A 21,008-nucleotide genomic window follows, 5' to 3' on the forward strand; every position below is an offset into this window, starting at 1 on the left:
TGTCTAACTCCACAGAAAATTTTAATTGATTCAGAAATATCTAGGTAATTCTAAAATTTTCTTGCTGGTGATAGTTGAGATTTTGTATAATTCTTAAGTTTTCGTTGTCCATTCTACTCGTTTCAGAATCTCTGTCTGTCTTCCATGTATAACTTGATTAAATGCTTTTTTAAAGTCTGTAAAGCATATGGCACAGGATGATTGACATCTCTACATCTCTGAACCAGTAATTCTTCTCCTTCTTCTTCTTTTTAGGTAAACATGACACTGTCTGTTTTTCAATCTGCATCCAGTAAGTTGTCGTTCCATCGTTTTCGTGATCTTCCTACTGATCTTCTTCCTATTGGGGACCCGTATTTACTACTCTATTTGTTGTCATTCTACTTATATGATGATTCCATTCTGCTCTTCTATTTCTTATCCAGTCCTTGATGTTCCCCACCTTACATCTACGTCATATATCTGTACTTCTAGCACTGTCTCATAGTGTTTTACCATCAATTTTTTTAAGTATTTTTATCTCTGCTATTTCTTACATCATTTTTTCCTCTGTGTCAAGTCGTGTTTCTGACGCGTATGCCATTATTGGTCTGATGGCGGTTTTGTAAATTCTGCCTTTCATTTCTTTCCCGATATTTTTATTTCTCCAAATTGTTTCATTCAGATAACCTGCAGTTCTGTTTATTCTGTTTGCTCTATTCACTTGATCTTCCACTTCTGTTTCGAGTTTTTAGTGGCTAGGTAGTGTGATACCTAGATATTTATACTCCATCACTTCTTCTATTATCTGACCTTTCAGCTCCAATTTACATCTTAGTAAATTTGCTGTTATAACGATGTATTTTGTGTTTTGACATGACAACGTCTTAAATTAGGTTGTGGCTCGGAGTCACTCATGAAAAAGTGTAACGCCCGCTCACGTCTGTTACGATGAGTCACCGAACGAGAGAGAGGCCCGCCGGCCGGCGAATGCCTTGCGTCTCTCTCCCACTCAAACATGATCGGTCCGCTGCGCGCGCAGCACTAGAGAATTAGGCGCGTTGGAAATTAGTTAAGTTTAAGTTTACATGTACAATGTTTTAGTAAACAAAATATATTTCTATAGTTAAAATTTGTGCAATTCTTATTTTCATTAAATTCCTTGTTCCTATTGTGCAATTTAATAATATTCATATCAATAAATATTCTACCGAGAAAAAGACGTTGTCACGTAAAATCTTCGCCCGTAAAACCGACTTTACAGGCAACCGATTTTTTTGGGAAAATTAACATGTTTAATTTTCTCTCGGTTATATTGAATTAGTGCTTTCCTTGTTCCAAGACTATTACGGAAATAAAATAGCGTATCAGTAATCTTTCTTTCAATTCCAGCATCAATTCTGCAGTGAATTGTCCGAAGATTTTTAAAACGTAAATCAGAAAGCTGATTATTCTATAGTCGAAGCAGTTTTAACGTTTCCTTTTTTTAAAATCATCACAAATAGAGAGCTAAGCCAATCTGTTGGTATTTCTCCCGTGTTATATATAATTTAATTAAAAGGCTAAGAAATGCTTTTTTCTTTCATTTCCAAGTCACTTAAGTATTTCTATTGGTATTTCATCTTGTCCTCTATGTTTTCTGTTTTCGCTAATTTTATTTTAATTTTCCAATTCTTCCAATGTTACTGTAGGACCTGTAATACAATTTTGTATTACTTTTACTTGTCGCTCATCGCTAAATAGTACTTTAGTCTTCATTATCCATCTTTTTAGTTTATTGATATCGTTTATGAAAGTTATGGAGTTTATGAAGGTTACTTTATCGACAAGGTTGTATAATTATTTGTTTCGTATAGCCACAGCCTCTTTTATCTTCTTGTATAAGTTCAATACATCGTTCTTTACTTGCAGATCTTCTATTTCCAGACAATATCCTTCAAACCATGTTTTTTTACTGTTCGTATTTTTCTTTTCATTTTTTTTGTACATAGCTGTATAAGCTGTATATTTGATCTCGGATCTCGGTTTTTTAATTTTCTTTTAACTTATATAAGGTTTAATCATCATTCATCTAGTTATTCTTTATACTTGATTTTGGATAAGTCAAAAGTAGTTTTGTTTATTACAGTTTCAAAATGATCCCAGTGATTTTAAATATCGTGAAACTCTTAACCTTCAAATTTATTCATCAAACTAGTTGCGAATGGTTTATGAAGAAGAGTCCAGATCAAACCTACTATTGCGTTAATGCTTTATAATTTTCTTGAATCTTAGTTCCAAATCACCAACTAAAAGGATATGATCTGAAGGGACATCAGCTCTAGGATATGTTTTAACCACTTTTACCGAGTTTTGAAAACGCTTCTTGATAGTGATGTAATCTATTTGATTTCTTCAGGACCATCTGCTGGAGCTTTCCAGGTGTAAAGTCTCCTTTCCAGCATTAAAAAAAAAGTATTTATATTACACAGATTTACTATTTTACATAATTCTACAAATCGGTCCCCTCTATTGTTGCGTTCTTCAAGACCAAATTCTCCTTCATCGTTTTTTTTTTCTTCACCAATGTTAGCATTTAGATCTCATCAGTATTTAAATATATCTTCTATTTATCTTGTCAGTCATACTTTTAATATCCGAATAAATCTTTTATAACTTGTAGTCACTGCTTTCTGCCGTTGGTACATAATATACTGGAATGAGAGTTATATCAGAAGTTTTAGATCTTCATTACAGCACTATAACTCTGTCAGATACGTAGCCTACTGATTTAATACACAACTATCAACCTTCTTGTAGACTAAAAGCTACTCCATTTTGTTGGTAATTACTATTTTCTTTTATAGTATTATGAGTTTTTCAGCAATACATAAGCTTTTTTGATTCCAATACCTATTCTTAGTCCATATGTTATCTTGATAGTGGGTGAACGGGAGATTCTTAACACCCTATTGATTGAGCGCCAGTACTCGAGGCTATCGTTGAATTCTTCAGCCATAATGATATTTCCTGGTAAAGTATAGTCAGGTAGTTTTCCGTTGCTTTCTTGACCGCTTTATCACAGTCGGTTACACCATAATTTGGTTGCCACCTGTAAATATCCTGTGACTACTGTGAGTACGGTTAGTATCAGACCAGTACAGAGATCATTTTTCCACTGCTCTGATCCTCTTATGGCAAAATGACATAGCTGCTGCCCTATGCTATGCTCTAAGTTGATTTACGAGTTTTTATTTGGTAAAGCCTTCTACTCACCTATATATCTGCAGAATCGTTCCTTTTAGCCATTTAGATGCGCCGCGTCAGGTTAAGAGCTACCCCGCCCGAGTGTGTTTTCCAAGAAGTATTAATAGGTCGTAACTAAATTCAGAACCACTCCTTCATGGAAACTAACACTGGCACGGCAAAAACTTCCTACATAATTACTAAGTATTTAATTTGGAGGAAAATTTTGTGAATTGCATTTTGTAGGAGAGGCTTTTATTAACTATCAGTCTGAAAAACTTCACGTGTTTCTTAGTTGTATTAGTTTCTTTATTGAAATGAATATTTATGACAAACTTTTCCGTATGTTGTAAAAAATTAACTAAAAAATTAGTGTTGTGAACGTATAAAAAAAACTCATTGGTGTTGAACCAGATATTTAAATTTAAACGTGGCAAGTTGATTTTTATTAGAGATTCATTCAGATGAAATATCATAAGCAAATTCCACTAAATCACATTTTGCTTTGTGAACTAAAAATTCGATAATAAACTAAATTAATACAACATAACCCATAACCCTTAACTGGAGAGACCCTATTTTAATACACACAGAGAGACATGCCGTCTGACAGACTACAATGTAGGAGAGGGGATAAGGACTAAACTTATACACTTTTTTAATATATTTAATGTTACTCTAAAAGCTGTTTGTATTTGCAATTGAACACAGTAAAGAAACTTAAAATATTGTCAGAGTATAAAAAAATAACTAAGACTTTCTAACAGCTAATCATTTACAGTTCGTGACAGTCACATTTTTTACTTTTCATTACAGTGAAAAAATAAATATACATCAAGTAAGTTTTTTTATATGAAAGGCACTAACACATACTGGATTACGTAACAATTAACTCGCGAAATTATTTTGATGTTGAAAAAAATGTCCAGCAACTTTAAAAGTTACATACAATCGGTACAAATTGGGTTCTTACACTGAAGACACACAGGTTTTCTACATCGGCCACAAAGGTATTTTGTCATACGGTTCTTCTTGCGAGGGCACAAATAACATATTTTTCGCTTCTCTATTACTAATGGCTCGGTATCATCTACTTGGTTATTCTCAGGAATTCCAAGAATACTCGCTATACTAGCACGAATTAGCCGCGGTACGTGAAAATTACCTATTCTTCACTTCATATGATCTTCTACTAATTGTTTTGCTAATATTTTGGCAAAAGCACATTTTTCTTGTATTTTAGAATTGTTTTTGTAACTTTGGTGCAGTATGTATGCATTTACGCTATCAGATGCTATTTATATGCTATCAGATTCCAAATAAACATCATCTTGTACTTGATCAACATCACTAGCGTCACTATCTAATTCGTCAAACCACTTCAAAGCTGTATCTTCAAAATCAGTATCGGTAAAACGGATTTAACAGACATTTATCAGACTTTTGAGATATTTCTACCTAAGTCTTCGGTCTCTTAGAAGAAAAAACTTGACGAAATGTATGACTATACCACGTATTTTATACTCTTTCAACGATTTACCAAAATTTTGTGATTCGTACAATCAAATGCTGTGCTAAGATCACAAAAAAATCCCAACACAGTTGTTCTTTTGACAAGAGAGTCAATATCAGGTTCTAAAAAGTTATAAATGGCTGTAAATTTTGATTTAACATCTCTTAACACGTGCTATTTATTTGATTTTTATATAAATAATCCGGTAAGCTACCATATATAGCATACTGCAGCCAGACGTGTTAAACTTACAATGAAAGTAAAGCAACCGGAGAAGGCGCGGCAATCTACAATTGATCTTTTAATGTAGGCCATAGGTGTAGCCATCGATTTAGGCAACTATATCACATGCCCACTGAGAGTGTGCAATACCTTCAATATTTCCAAGATCTTAGAAAAAAAGATGTAATAGCTGTAAGATGGTAGTGTTTAATACATTGGCAGCCACTTTTTTTAAAACAGGAGTTATACATAAGATTTTGCATCTTCACATTTGCTCTCTTGTAAAGAAAAAATAAGTAATTAGTTCTAACAATCAGTGATTTATTCAAAACTTGAAAATGTATTTGATTATATATCTTCCCACAGTTACTTTATTGTCAGTTTTTGAGGCCAATAAAGAAATAGATGCAATTCTTTACCAAACATTTTTTTCTCGAAAATAGAGAGATGACATTGAACATACGTACAATTTTATTAATTACTTAGTAATATAATACTAAACTGTGATACCGAAGAAAACTTATTATACTTTGAAAGATATATGTTCCTTTCAAAGAACTTGCCTCATACATACTATTAGAGGAAATCAACTCATTTTTTATGACTGACTTTGAATTGATGTCGTTTGATAAAAAACAAACATCCATATTTACTTGTGTACGTTTATGGAATCTTCCAGAGCCTTGTTTGTCCTCGGGGAAATGAAATCCCGTTCGGCGTATGTGTAAGCCGTATTAGCATACTCTGCCGGAACATAACCTAAGGCCGTTACGGCTCGCCTTCGCCTCCTCCCGCCCCTTACCGATGTACTTTCTACGGGTTTGTTTTCTTAGGCCAGGTAAAGATAACAGACTTCGGAAAAACACAAACATTTTAAGGTAAGGAAAATATTCGATTCCTATTCGGAGTATTTCCACTTAAAGTCACATGAAATATTTCTCAAAAAAAGATCATAATTTTTTAGAAGTACATATGAGATAGGTTTTATAAATAAACACTAACGGGTAACCAATAACTATTACATTATTATAACTATATTGCTTAAAAAATATATAAATTCCGATCGCCGATATACATAGTCACCCTCTTTTGTGGGTGACCTAGCAATTAGTTGTTGGAGCAGGGTTATTTTTAATTAATATATTATATAGGCCAATCACTTGTGTTACAAAAGTGTTTTTAGATATAAAAGAGTCAAATGCTCTTTTTTTCTTGATTTTGAGCTTAAAAATGTTTTAAAACATTATAAATTATAGTAACAATCAATATTTGAAAGGCAATACCATAGATGTAGTAATAATAAACTAGATATAGAACTGGAGAACAATAAGTGAAGCCGACTTTTATTTATTTAATTGGGTAATGCCTTAAAAAGGCATTGCCCAATTAAATATGTCTTATTCAGACATTCTTGAACTTTGTATAAAAACCGTATATTGTTTTGTTAATTGTTTTGTTAATATACCTACATTATTTAATATATAATGCAAGTTAGAAATATTCTAATTCAACTCTCACCAATTTTTTGTCTTTTTTCTTAATATTTATTTAATAAAATTGTAATATTAAAACCGCGGGATAGGTATCTTTTTTTTAATTGTTTTGGCAAACAACAATCGTTTTGCTTGCTTACAAGTTTTCAGTTGGTAAATAAAGTAACAAATTTTATTATTTCATGATAAAAATTATAAATAAAGCTAACAACGAGATCTTTTAAAATATTGTTATATGCGGTCAAGTGTAATTTTTAAATTCTTGCCGCCTTATTTTTTCCTGCCGACAAATAGCGCCCTCTAGCAGGCTTCAATTCTGTCTTAATACGATCATAGGGAGTTTGACCTCCAGGTTATTTAATAGAACCCTGTGGGTTATACTGAGTTCGAGCGTGTTAAACTTTGTAAACATCTTTTGTGCTTTGATCTAAAAATTTTGTAATCGATAGTGCAATCGATAAAACATAGTGATAGTTATATGAACTATTCACATTTTTTGGACTAAACACTCTCATTGAGACTGCAAACAATCTATTAAGAATATTTATAGCCAACCTCTCGAGGTATTTTGTATTTCTTCTGACAACTAAATCATATTTATAGAAAATTCTTTTGGTTGCAATGATCCACATTCTAAAGCAGGGCTTCCCAAACTGTGTGCGTCGCGTGTCAGCGCGGACTTTTAATATAGAAAATATATTTATTTGATTTTAAATGAGTATAAAATATATGTATTAATAAATAAATCAAATAAAAAATGTAACATCAAGTCGATAGACCGTTGAATTATCCGAAAATCGGAAAAAATTATCCGGATATTGGCAACACACGCTCAGTCGAGTGAGCACCGGGCGCATTTTGTGTTCCCCCATGTTCCCCACGCGTGTTATGTCATTTAGTCAAGCTTTTGTTTTGTTTTATTACGAACGCAGAGTTTTTTGCTATCAACAGTGGATACTTATATACAAAATAATACAAAACGAAGTGAAGATGTAAAGAATCAGGCGAGAGTAGTAATCTTAATTTAACTAAAAAGAAGAAATATAGGAAGTATGACGACCAATATTTGGATTTTAAATTTACCTGCGTTACTAAAGGGAATGTAGAACTTCCACAATGTGTTGTTTATCACAAAGTATTGGCGGCTGAAAGTATGCTTCCTAATAAACTAAAACGGCATTTGGAATTAACTCACAGTCATTTACAAGGTAAGCCAAGAGACTTTTTTGTAAGAAAATTTGCGAGAGCTAAAACATCAGACCATGGCTTTGGTTTCAAGAGCATCAATTCTTACCAAAGCATTGCTCGCCTCTTACATGATAGCTTACCGTGTTGCCAAATGTAAAAAACCATATACGATCGCTGAGGAACTGATCTTACCTGTAGCGGTTGATTCGTAACAGTGATGATTGGAAAATCGGCAGCTAAGGAAATAAAAAATATTATCATTGAGCGAACACTTTGCGAAATATGGAGATGATATGGAGCAACATGACTGGGTCAGAAACCCTTTCCTCTCATCCACGCCATCGACACTTTCAACAGAGGAAGAAGAACAACTGCCATAATTGTCCTGTGATTCCAGTCTAAAGCTTTAATACGACAAGGACAAACTGTTTGAATTTTGGAGCTTAATTTCTCATAAATATCATGCAATCAGCGCTGCTGCATTAAAGGTTTTATAACCATTTGCGATTTCGTACTTGTGCGAAACGGGCTTTTCTGCTGTTGCAGTAATTAAAAACAAGTACAGGTCAAACATAAACTTAGAAAAAGAAATGTGAGTGGCAATTTCCAAACTGGAGCCCCGATTGATTTCATGAGCTGTGCTCAAAAAAGCAAGCGAATTCAAGCCTTTCATTTTCAAAGTGTTTCTGTTATAACTATAACCTGTTACTAGTCTAGTACTAAAATTGGTAAGTATTATTTGGGGGTTTGGTTGAGGGGACGTCGCAAAAAAATTGCAAAGTCCCAAGGGCGTCACAGCACGAATAAGTTTGGGAAGCTCTGTTCTAAAGTAATAAAATTCACAAATAATATTCCAACATTGGTTTCCAATTTACAATTGTTTCATCCAATTTTTACAGAAAAATCTTTGAACAACAGAATAACTCACTTAAAAAAAACTTAAAAATAAATTGAAAATTGACTTGGACAAAAATAAAAACTGGCCCAGTTATATCTCCCAAGAATCCAGCGACGATGACTGTAATTCAGATGCAACAATCTAAAAAATTCTCTCATTAATATTAACAATATCTACCATAGCAGTTTCACGTTTGTTTAGTGGAACTAGAATGGTTTCTATCTCCGCTTAGATCTGCATTATATCACTATCTCAATTTTCTATGTTTACATAAAACCAAAAATTTTGTTGCTTACAACAACATTAGAACTGCACATTTTCATCATGCAAGTGGGGGTTTTATCTTTATCTCTAAATATATACATATTTATATGATATATATATACATATATATATATATATATATATATATATATATATATATATATATATATATATATATATATATATATATATATTGTAGCGAGATTCAATAAAAAGAGCGGTTCGAATTTATATACATATATTTATTTATAACTTTACAGTTCGGTAGTATCTTAACAACTAAAAACCTTAATCATCGTTACTTGTGTATATACTACAGTTACTAGGTTCGAGAATATTCTGGCGTTGTCCCACCTCTAATTGTCTCATCGAAAGAACCATCGAAGACGGGCGGTATTGACATGCCGATTCTTATGTTTTCTAGATTCATCTTTCTAAGAATTATGACGTATCGGAGATGGGCTATTTCGTTACACTGCTCCCCTCTTAGATCTGAGCGTCCCGATCAGCAACTCCAGATGTAGGCCCAGGATGGCGGAATCTACAGAGCTCTCCAGCTCTGCATGAACCCCTCAAGAAGAAATAACAGTCTACAGACTTTGAAGGACACGATCTCTTTGGGTTAATACAACACACCGTAATTCGTACGCCGGTTTCTCGGAAGATCACTTCAAGCATGCTTCTGACAATCTTCCAATCCAGATTTTCTAGTGCATGGCCTATCTTGGGTGAGGCCAAATTCTTGATGTCATAATTGCACACGATTTTCTTCAAATTAGTTAGAGCACGCCATATATCCTCGTAGCTTGCCCTGTCTGTATACGACTTCCTGGTCACCATATACAGCAAAGATCGAGGACCATCGTCTAATCTCAGTACTCTTCCAACTTTAGGCTGCTGGTTTTTTAACTCGTCCAAACGAACGAATTTCTTATAAAATAGGGATGAGATTCCTTTAGTCATCTCAAGATCTTGGGCAACACAGTGGGCTAGAGAGACGTTATGCGGAACACTAAAAAGATCCTGCTGAACTTCTGTGGTCACGCCGAATCTAGCACTCTTTCTCTCTGCGTAATTTGACATAAATTCATTAAAGCTTGGTCGCCGGTCATCTTTGATCTCATGTTGAAGGGTTCGTGCTTCTTCTGTTTCATTTGAGCCAGCATATGGTGCAAGACGATTTATGTGAACTACTTTTGGTTTACCTTTCGGCAACTTCTTAATTCGGTATATTACGTCATTTATTTTCTTTTTAATTTCATATGAACCTTCCCATTGTCTTTGCAGTTTGGGAGACAAGCCTCGACGACGTTTTGGATTATAAAGCCAAACAAGATCACCTACTTCATAGCTTTCACTCTTGCATCGAGAATCATATTGATCTTTCATTCTGTCACTGGCTATCTGGATGTGTTGTCGGGCAAGTTCATGAATGTTGTTCATTCTTAACTTCAGGCGATCGACATAATCTTCGCTTGCAACATGTTCTTCGGAAGGTCTGCAGCCAAACTCTAGGTCGCAGGGTAAACGAACTTCACGACCTTACATCAGGCAGGTTGGAGTCTGGCCTGTAGTTTCATTCACGGCCGAGCGGTAGGCCATTAGGAATAAATGAATATGCTGGTCCCAATCTCTTTGATGTTCTGATACAACCTTGGACAGGTGTTTACCCATTGTTCGGTTCATTCTCTCGACCATTAAATCTGATAGAGGATGCAGGGGTGTCGTTCTGGTCTTATTGACACCAATCACTTTACAAACGTTTTGGAAAAGGGTTGACTCGAAGTTTCGCCCTTGGTCGGAGTGGATCTTCAAGGAACACCAAATCGGCTAAAGAATTCTTTAACAAGTACCTCTGCAACGGAAGTGGACCTGCAATGTCGATTGCTACTCTTTCCATAGGACTACCAACATTGTACTGTCTCATGGGTGCCCTCTTTTTACCAGCTGGACCATCACTGGTTGCACACAGTTCACATTTCCGGCACCATCTTCTTACATCATCTTTACAGTTCACCCAATAGAACCGTTCTCGAACCTTTTGCAGAGTCTTCGTGATACCAAAGTGTCCACCTGATGCAATTAACTGAAACTTAGTTTCTGTACCATCATCGTTCTCAAAGGTTCTATACAGAAGATCATCTTTCAGCACTAGGCAATTCCATTGGCTCCAGTAACACTTCCAATCCAATACTCTTTTTATACATGGATCATCTGCTTGAGCGTCTTGTAGCTGTTGAGGCTGCCATTGCCCATTAATGACGGTGGTTCGTCTCACGGGGCAAAGTCATTCTTCTAATTTAAGACAGTGATTACAATTTTCACTGCACGGCCGTCTCGAAAGGGCATCAGCATTTGAATGAACTCTGCCAGCCCTGTGTTCGATCTCGTAATCATATTCTTGTAATCGTTCTAACCATCTTGCCATCTGGCCCTCTGAATTACGAAATTGTAGGATCCATTTTAGAGCAGCGTGATCCGTACGAAGAAGTAACTTTCTGCCATACAAATATTTATGGAAATGCTCACAAGCCTTCACTACGCCATGCAATTCTCTCCTGGTAACGCAATAGTTTCTTTCTAGTTTTGACAAGACTTTGCTAAAGTAAGCGATGACTTTCTCCTACCCATCTTGGATTTGGGAAAGAACAGCTCCTATTGCACTGTTGCTTGCATCGGTGTCCAACACAAATTTTCCTGTCTGTCTAGGGTAGCTTAAAATCGGTGCGCTGATCAGAGCCATTTGTAAGTGTTCGAAAGCTCTTTGACACTCTTCGCTCCATGTATATTCTTTGCTTTTTTCTGTCAACTTTGTTAATGGCTTGGAGATGTTGGCAAATCCTTTGACAAAACGTCGGTAATACGTACATAGGCCAAGAAAACTTCTAGTTTCGTGTTTATCTCTTGGTACTGGCCACTCCTTAATTGCTGCAAGTTTTTCAGGATCAGCTGTTACACCATTACTTGCTACAATATGTCCCAAGTACTTCACTTCTCGTCGAAACAAGTGACATTTCTTCGGACTCAACTTCAGATTCGCTGCCCGCAATCGTTGAAAGACTTCTGTTAGATTATTGGCATATTCATCGAAGGATCTTCCAACTACAATTACATCATCCAAATAAACCAGGCATATTTTCCATGTTAGACCTCTTAAAACTGCATCCATTAATCTTTCAAATGTGGCCGGGGCATTACATAAATCAAAGGGCATAACTGTAAACTGCCAAAGCCCTGATCCTATCGAGAATGCGGTTTTTTCACGATCGGCTGGCTCCATGTCTACTTGCCAATATCCACTTTTCAGATCGAGTGTGGAGAACCAACGAGAACCAGAAAGTGTATCCAAAGTATCGTCTATTCTGGGCAAAGGATAACTATCTTTTTTAGTTACTGCATTGAGCTGTCGGTAGTCAATACAAAAACGTGTTGAACCATCTTTCTTCTTTACTAGGACTACTGGTGATGTCCATGGACTGTTTGTTGGTTCAATTACCCCTTGCTTGTTCATATCTTTGATGATGTCTTCGGCTTCATCTCTTTTCGCAAATGGAAGTCGTCTAGGTTGTTGTCTGATTGGCTGAGCGTCTCCGGTATTAATTTTATGCTTTACTATGCTTGTTTTGCCATTATCCTTCTTATCCATGGCAAAAACATCTTGAAATACTATCAGCATAGACTTCACTTTTTTAGTTCGTTCATCATCAAAATCTTGGCACGTTTTAATCATCGTCTCAACAAGCTCCTTTGGATACTTAGATTTCGACTTTTTCTCATTAGTATTCATGAAACAAATCGAAGCCATGGGAACACACTGTCCGATCAAAGTTCTTTTACTTAACTTAATAGCAGTTCCCTTTAAATTCATAACTCTTACAGGAACGACATCTCGAATTCTCACCAAAGCTTTTGCCGTTAGGAACTCGGCATTATTCACATCTTCGACCATCCTTAAACTTCCCTCTCGGCAGTAACCATCAGGTCTGGTCATCAAAATTTTCTCACTATTACCGGGTATTGTTACGTCATAAGTAGTTATTAAGCTGATAACATCTTCTTTGTCTTCATGAAACGGCAACTCTTCACCAGCGATCTTGAGAACTCCATCTTTGACATTCAATACAGCCCCAACTTTCCTTAGTAAATCCATCCCCAATATGAACTCATCGGAGATCTCTGCAATTAATACTGTATGTTTCACTGTGGTCAGGCCAATGGATACTAACATATTAGCCTCGCCATATGTATTAATTATCTCACCAGTTGCTGTTCTAAGCTTTACTGTTGCAGGCAATAATTTAAGATGGCCTCGTACTACTTCTGGCCGTGCAATAGTTCTCGTTGCACCTGTATCTACCAAAAACGATCTACATTTATTATTGATACGACCCTCTATGTACAAGCTATGAATTCCACCTGAGGACGTAATGTTCACAGTTACTATGGGGGCTGTGTTTCTCGAGGTCGGCAGTTGCCCCTTGTTGTCGACCCGTTCTAATTTTCCGACTGTTGTATCATTTTCTTGCAATTACGGCGAATATGACCTACGTCACCGCAATTCCAACATCTGGGCTCGCGTCTCTTCGGCATCGTGTTACGAACTACTTTTCGTACCATTCGCCTGCTTCAATGGTTCTTACCCGATGACTCCGTGAAGTTTGACTAGCTGTTTCATGTTCCAAGGCAATAGCGAGCGCTTCATCTAGAACTTTTAGTCTTGCTAGTCGTAAAGCTTTCTGTAATTCGCTTTCTCTTAACCCATTGACGAAGGTATCTACAGCAATTTCTTCCAAAATGTTGTCTGGTACCTCCGGATAAGCCAACCGCACTATACGAGCAACATCTGCTTCAAACTCTTGCAAATTTTCATTTGCTCGTTGAATTCTACTTCTTAGTTGCGCCTTGTAGACTTGTTGTAGATGGGCATCTCCGTAACGTTTGTCTAGTCGAGTGAACAAGGCCTGGTAACATTTTTCTTGACCCTTAGGAATCGATCTTAGGATATCTGCAGCATCACCTCGTAAAGCAGCAGTCAAAGAAACAGCTTTTTCTTGTTCTGTCCAATGATTGGCTGTCGAAATAGCTTCAAATTGTCTAAGGTATATGGACCAAGAAGACTTTCCATCAAATGGTGGCAATTTGAATCTCCTATTATATGTCGTTTCGTCTCTAGGTGATTCTTCTTTTACTACCGGATCTAAGGCTATTGTATTAACTGGTGGTAGCACTTTTGTATTAGTTATCATGCTCTCCAACTGATCTTCTCTTCTACGTTGTTTACATTTTTCTGTATGTTATCGAATGTTCTTGATACTTCTTAAAATTTCTCATTGTTTTGATTACATATTTCTTTAATTATTTAAGTCTCGTCGAATCTTCTAGACACATTTTCAAATTTCTCGTCATTTTGTCTAGCTATTTCTTTAATAATTTGAGACGTTTCATTGAATCTTTCGTCATTCTTTCGAAAAGATTCTTCAATCATTTGAGACGTTTCATTGAATCTTTCATCATTCTTTCGAGAAGATTCTTTAATTTTTTGCGAAACGTTTTCAAATTTACTATCATTTTTTTAAAAGTTTCTTTTATCATTTGAGACGTTTCATCGAATCTTTTGGAAACATTCTCGAATTTTCCATCAATTATTTTAGTTAAAACGGCTTCGTCTGCTGACTGGAACTGGAATGTCTCTGGGTCTTCTCCATTCTTCTCCTTTACCAACCAAGGAGTATACAAGATTCCATGTGGGGACTGTGACAAATCGTACATCGGACAGGCCAACCAAAGAATCAATGTTAGACGAGAAGAACATCGAAATGCCATCGAAAGGAGAGAGAAACGTCATTCCTTGCCCAAAATGTCTCAAACGCGGGACATACAATAAACTTGAACCAAATTACGATGCTAGCTAACATTGAAATTAAAAGAAAACACGAAGTCAGGGAATCAATAGAAATAAAAAAAATCCCTACAGTTTAAACCAAAGAGATAATGCTCAATGGCTTCCAACAACATGGAAAACGGTATTAAAGAAAAGGTCAAAAATTCATAAGATCGCAAGACCGACTAGTAGGAGACTACCTATACACGGACAGGGCCAATCACAAGAAGTCTTGCGGCTATAAAACGTAAACACTTCGACCAGGAGAGTCAGTTTACTTCAAGCATCAGCGAGAAGCGCTACTACCTGACTTGACAATGGCAAGTGCGATCTTGCCGAAACGTCGTCAAAATAATGGTTTTTATCAAAACCAAAATTATTCAATGCGGAGTCAAACCCGGAAAACTACAGAAAGCATATTATATTGGAATATTAATTTAGAGAAAAAATGCCGATAACTTCCTGGTATCCTAATAAAATAGTAATATTTGTAGTTGTTTATATACATTCCTTCTGTAATTCGTCGCTCTTATCTATTGAGCTGCTTAATATATAATACTTTACGCAATACTGAAACCAAAATCCTGCTTGCTGGTTTGCGTTTTTGGTTATTTTGAAAGGTTTTCACCAGCTGCTGATCACACACCTGATTACCTAATTGAATTAGGAGTGAAGTTTTAAATTCCTATTTTATCTATTGTATCATATTGAAGCAAAAGCTCTTGTTGCAGGCTACTTTAATTTTTGATCGGTGAAACAATTTTTTTTAACTTTTTTTGACATTTTCCGACACAACTACTGAATTTTATCTACCGGAACATTCAACATCTATTGTATTAATACTATATTGATTTATATTTCTCATAGAGAATTCACCTAAAACTATTAATAGTAAAGAATTTTAGTATATCTGGAGGTATTAGGTAAATCCTCTTATTATGTCTCATATACTTCAAGATAACATGCTCTGGATTTCCTAAGCAGCTGCTTGAGGGTATACCAATGAAGATTTTATTCTTTGTATCTATGAATGAATGAATAAGAGTCTACATTCTGCTAAATTTATAACGTTCAACGTTTTTAGGTGCTTTCTCTATCCACAATGGCCTTACAATACAATAACCGACAATACTTATATATTTGTGTTAAAATGCAAATAAAAATAAAATAGTTTTTTGTTTAAACTAATGAAATTTTTAAATCTTTTATGATTACTATTCCCTGGAAGTATTTTTGATTAACTTGTTCCTTGTAAGTCATCTCAATCTTTGAATCTTTTAAAATTAACTTGTTTTTATTATTTCTTTTAGTAATATGCTGTTTCCATTTATCTAAACGGATTGCGGTCCAATAAAAAGTGTTTTTCCGCATATCCTTGTCTAGTGTCAGTAATTTTGTTTCCCTTCACTCCTGTGTTTTCTTAAATTAAAAAAAAAAACGCAACTTAATTTTGCTTATTTAGATTATTTAATTTACTCAAGCATTCCCATACTACATTTTTATACCCATATTTTCTGTCCGAGTTAACTGGATGCACCTTCTAATAGCGGAAGTTTCCGCTTGAAAGATGCTTTGCTTTCTAAGTGTTTAGAGAAATATGAAAGTTACTACTCAGTAAAGAAAATAGCCAAAATATTTGTCATCAAATAATGTTAAAATTAACGGTTAACTTATTTGAGGCACAACAAATAAGTCTCAAAAATGACTAGAAGGACTATTTCACAATTTTTACATTTCTAATTTCGACATTTGGAGTCTATTAATCATATCATAGGAAGAGACGTAATATAGAAAAAACGGTAAAACGTGGTAATAATACTGACAAAACCATGGAAACTATAATTATTATGGAACTATTATTTTTTGAAAATTTTTCAATTTCCGATGAAATCAATAAATTTGTAATAATTAATCAAATCAATATTCACCCAAATGAACAAACATGGTTAACAAATTTTTAATTGGTTTACCCTTATCAAAATTTCAGAACTTACAAATAATATTCCATAAATGTGATGGAAATAGTCCGGCAGCTAAGTACCGAGTCTGTAAGCATATAAGAGTGGATAGTTGAAAACTATTGTTACGATAAATATCCTGGCCTAAAAATAACTGTAAAATATATGATGACTAATTCTAATATGTTTTAGATTTTACGAGAGGCTTCTATGTACCTGAACGACCTTCCAGAATAAGGTCGAACCGATGCGAGGGAAATCCAGTTTGCCTTTACCGTTTCGCCGTCGTCTAGTCGAGAAGGCCGTAGACGTTTCTAGTCTAACAGTAGTGAATATATAACAGGACTTTTTGGAGAATAGAAAGGAGTTAATAAAGAAGATTCGCGCCCGCGATATTTATTGTTACGCTCGCTTTTAAATAAATTATGTATATTTAGTGATAAATAAATTAATATCAGTTATTGTGCTTTTTAATAAATTTAGATAAGAACCTTTTGATAAAGACATTATAAATTAAAGACATAACAATTAATAAATTCACAACAATTGGTGTCAAAAGTGGATATAAAATAAATTGTGAAAATGACGACGATGTATGAGCTCACAGTGACGAATTTAAGAAGACATCTCGAAGACAGAGAATTAGCTTCTACCGGAAAAAAGGCTGTTAGTCCAACGACTAAAGAACGCTTTGCTAGAAGAAGGACTAGATCCAGAGACTTATATATTTGAAGATGCTGTCCTCTCGTCGATTTCGAAAGTTTCTGGTTACATCGCATCATTAGAGAACAAAGTTTCTGGCGATATTTCGAAAGTTTCCGGCGACATCGCATCATTAGAGAACAAAGTTTCCGGTGACATCGCATCATTGGAGAACAAAGTTTCCGGCGACATCGCCTCATTAGAAAACAAAGTTTCTAACGAGATTTCTTCTCTGGAAAGTAAAGTTTCTGCTAACATCTCTAAAGTAACTTCCGAGATGTCTGCCCTCGACGATAGAATATCTTCGCTAAAAAACCAAGTTGCTGCCGATATGTCGGCCTTCGAAGAAAAGATTAAAGAGATGGAAAGGAAGATGGAGGAAACAGGGACAGCAGAGAGAGAAAACAATCCAATTACAGTGGAGACAAAAGAAGAAGAGACGAAATGTAAGTTGGAAACACGGCCGAAATTTGAAGGAAGTGGAGGTTCTGTCCATGTGAAAGTCCCAACTTTCGATGGAAAATCGTCATGGAACAACTACATGAAACAGTTCGAATCAGCCGCAAGAGCAAATGGATGGTCTGAAAAAAGAAAAGGCGGTAAACCTGACTATCGCTCTTCGAGGAGATGCCTTAGATGTGCTTCAGACCATAGCCGTAGAGGAGACCGATGATTTCGAACAACTGAAGAAGAGGTTAAATATGCGATATGGCCACGAACATTTGGAGCATGTATATCAGTCGCAGCTTAAAAATCGTAGACAGAAGAAAGATGAGGCTCTTCAAGAATATGAGGTAGATATTGCCAGATTAGTACGATATGCTTATCCAACAGCTCCCGAAGACATGATGGAAAAATTGGCCGTTCAAACGTTTATTGATGGTCTTCGTGATCATGAAATGCAGAGAACACTACGATTAGCTCGTCACAAGACGCTGGTTGATGTCTTATCCGCCGCCCTCGAATACGAGTCAGCTACGCAGGCCTCTGGCGGGTACAGTAAAGTTAGGACTGTAAAAGAGGAAGGAGATGAAGATAAACTTGACCAGCTCGTTAATATGATGAAAAGCATGACATATAAGAAAACGAAGACCATCAGATGCTGGAATTGTGGCGAAATAGGACACGTACGAAGCTCCTGTAAACACCCTAGGTACGACGCAAATCAAGAAACTCACCATCAGGAAAACTAGAACGGGTCAGCCTTAGGGGGGCAGCTTCGACCCAAAACTTTTCCAAAGACCCTCTCATACTAATAGCTTCTTTGAAATGTCGTGAAAATAGTGTATATGTAGATGGAGAAATAAATGGTAAAAGACATACGTTGTTGGTGGATACCGGAGCGACCAGAACCATTATACGTCCAACAGTTATAAACAGCCGTAAGAAACTGTTACCAACGAGGTTGCGACTTCGGACCGCTACAGGTGAAAATGCCAACATTCATGGAGAAATCCAGGTACAATTGGGAATTGGAGCAGAAAAGTTCGTCCATACTGTTATAGTTGCTGACATCGAAGAGGATGTTATATTAGGAATGGACGTAATGAATATGCATGGATTCCAATTGAATTTTAAGAATAAGGTAATCAAAGTTGGCAACGAGGAGGTATTTCTTCATCCACATAATGACAACACTGTGCAAGCAGCCATTACAGAAGATACAGTCGTGCCTGCGAGAAGCGAAACGATCATAGTAGCGCGACTACAGGGAATTGTAGACGAAGGGAGACCTGTTATGATGGAGCCTTGGAACCACGACGATGAGGTTGGCCGTGGAATCATAATTGGAAAGGAATTGGTGACTTCGGCTAAAGAAATTCCTGTGAGACTTATCAATGTCAACGACTACCCAGTGACCATAAAGAAAGAGACAAAAGTAGGAACTTGTGTACCTGTGACATCCATAATCCGTCAGGCGACAACATCTGAGAATTCCAACGACAAATTCGACCAAATGGTTGCAGTTGCAGGACAGTCTCTAAATCAGATGGAGAAAAGGAAATTAAGGGAATTTCTTCGGCAGTATCGTGATATTTTCGTACCGAAAGGAGGAAAGACGGGAAGAACTACCGTTGTTAAGCATAAAATTGATACTGGTAATGCTAAGCCAATTCGTCAAACAGCTCGACGATTACCACAGGCGAAGAGAGAGGAAGCTGAAACGATTGTTCAGGAAATGAAGAAAGACGGGGTGATAGAACCTTTTACGAGTCCATGGGTCTCTCCGGTGGTCCTGGTTAAGAAGAAAGACGGAACGACGAGGTTCTGTGTAGATTACCGTTTGCTGAACAACGTTACCAAGAAAGATAGTTATCCTCTGCCTCGGATCGATGACACATTGGACACATTGGCTGGAAGTAAATTGTTTTCTACTTTAGATTTGAAGTCTGGATACTGGCAGGTAGAAATGGACCCAGTCGATAAAGAAAAGACAGCCTTCACCACAGGATCTGGATTGTGGCAATTCAACGTTATGCCATTTGGACTTTGTAATGCTCCTGCGACATTTGAGAGGCTTATGGAAAATGTGTTGAGAGGGTTATCTTGGAAAACATGCCTGGTTTATTTAGATGACATAATCGTCTTGGGGGAGACATTCGAAGATCATTTGAGGAATTTAGAAAACGTTTTTAATCGACTTAAAGCTGCCCAATTGATGCTAAACCCCAAAAAGTGCCAGCTATTTCAAGGTAAAGTCAATTATCTGGGTCATATAGTCAGTAAAGAAGGAGTGGCCGTGGATAAGGGAAAAATCAATTCCATTAAGGAATGGCCAAAACCAACTGATAAACATCAAGTGAGAAGTTTTCTTGGACTATGTACTTACTACCGGAGGTTTATTAAGAAGTTTGCAGATATCGCTAAGCCATTAACGCGACTTACAGAGGAAGCAAGAGAATACCGCTGGGATACAGACTGCCAAAATGCCTTTGAGACCTTAAAAAAACATCTAATAACAGCACCAATTTTGGGGTATCCACTGCCAGAAGGAGAGTTCATCTTAGATACGGATGCAAGTAATGTGGGAATTGGAGGAGTGCTGTCTCAGATTCAAGGAGGACAGGAACGAGTCCTCGGATATTTTAGTAAAGTTCTTTCAAAACCAGAACGGAATTATTGCGTCACGAAAAGAGAACTTCTGGCAGTAGTGAAATCAGTAGAGCACTTCTATCAATACCTCTATGGCAGAAAGTTTCTAATCCGAACCGACCATGCCGCCCTTAAGTGGTTGATGCAGTTTAAGAATCCAGAGGGTCAGATAGCCAGGTGGATCGAACGACTCCAAGAATACGATTTTAAGATTGAGCACCGGGCCGGAGTTAGCCATAGAAACGCTGATTCTCTTTCCAGAAGGCCATGCCCAGCAGAGTGTTCCCACTGAAACAAAACGGAATCCAAGGAAGCAGCAGTGCTAAGAACGACGATTGTCAACGACGACTGGACGCCTATTAAGATCAGAGAAGAACAAGAAAGAGATCCAGTTATACAGAAAATTCGAAAATGGAAAGAGGAAAACCGTAGACCACCTTGGCAAGAAATATCAAACCTATGCTCAGTAGTTAAGACGTATTGGGCCCAGTGGGACTCATTTATCATGGAAGATGGCTTGCTTAAACGAGTCCTGGAAAATGATGACGGTTCAGAGAAGAGAAGACAGTTGGTGATCCCAAAGAGCAGAATA

The 21,008-nt window shown here is 36.4% G+C and overlaps 1 protein-coding gene across 2 annotated transcripts in view; it reads left to right on the forward strand.

Annotated features, from left to right (window-relative positions):
* Positions 1–21,008, forward strand: part of LOC140436967 (uncharacterized) — a 499,062-nt gene that overhangs the window by 207,851 nt on the left and 270,203 nt on the right. The gene's annotated exons all lie outside the window — the stretch shown is intronic.

The sequence above is a fragment of the Diabrotica undecimpunctata genome, chromosome 3 (genome assembly GCF_040954645.1).
Source record: "Diabrotica undecimpunctata isolate CICGRU chromosome 3, icDiaUnde3, whole genome shotgun sequence".
In the NCBI taxonomy this organism is placed as follows: domain Eukaryota; kingdom Metazoa; phylum Arthropoda; class Insecta; order Coleoptera; family Chrysomelidae; genus Diabrotica; species Diabrotica undecimpunctata.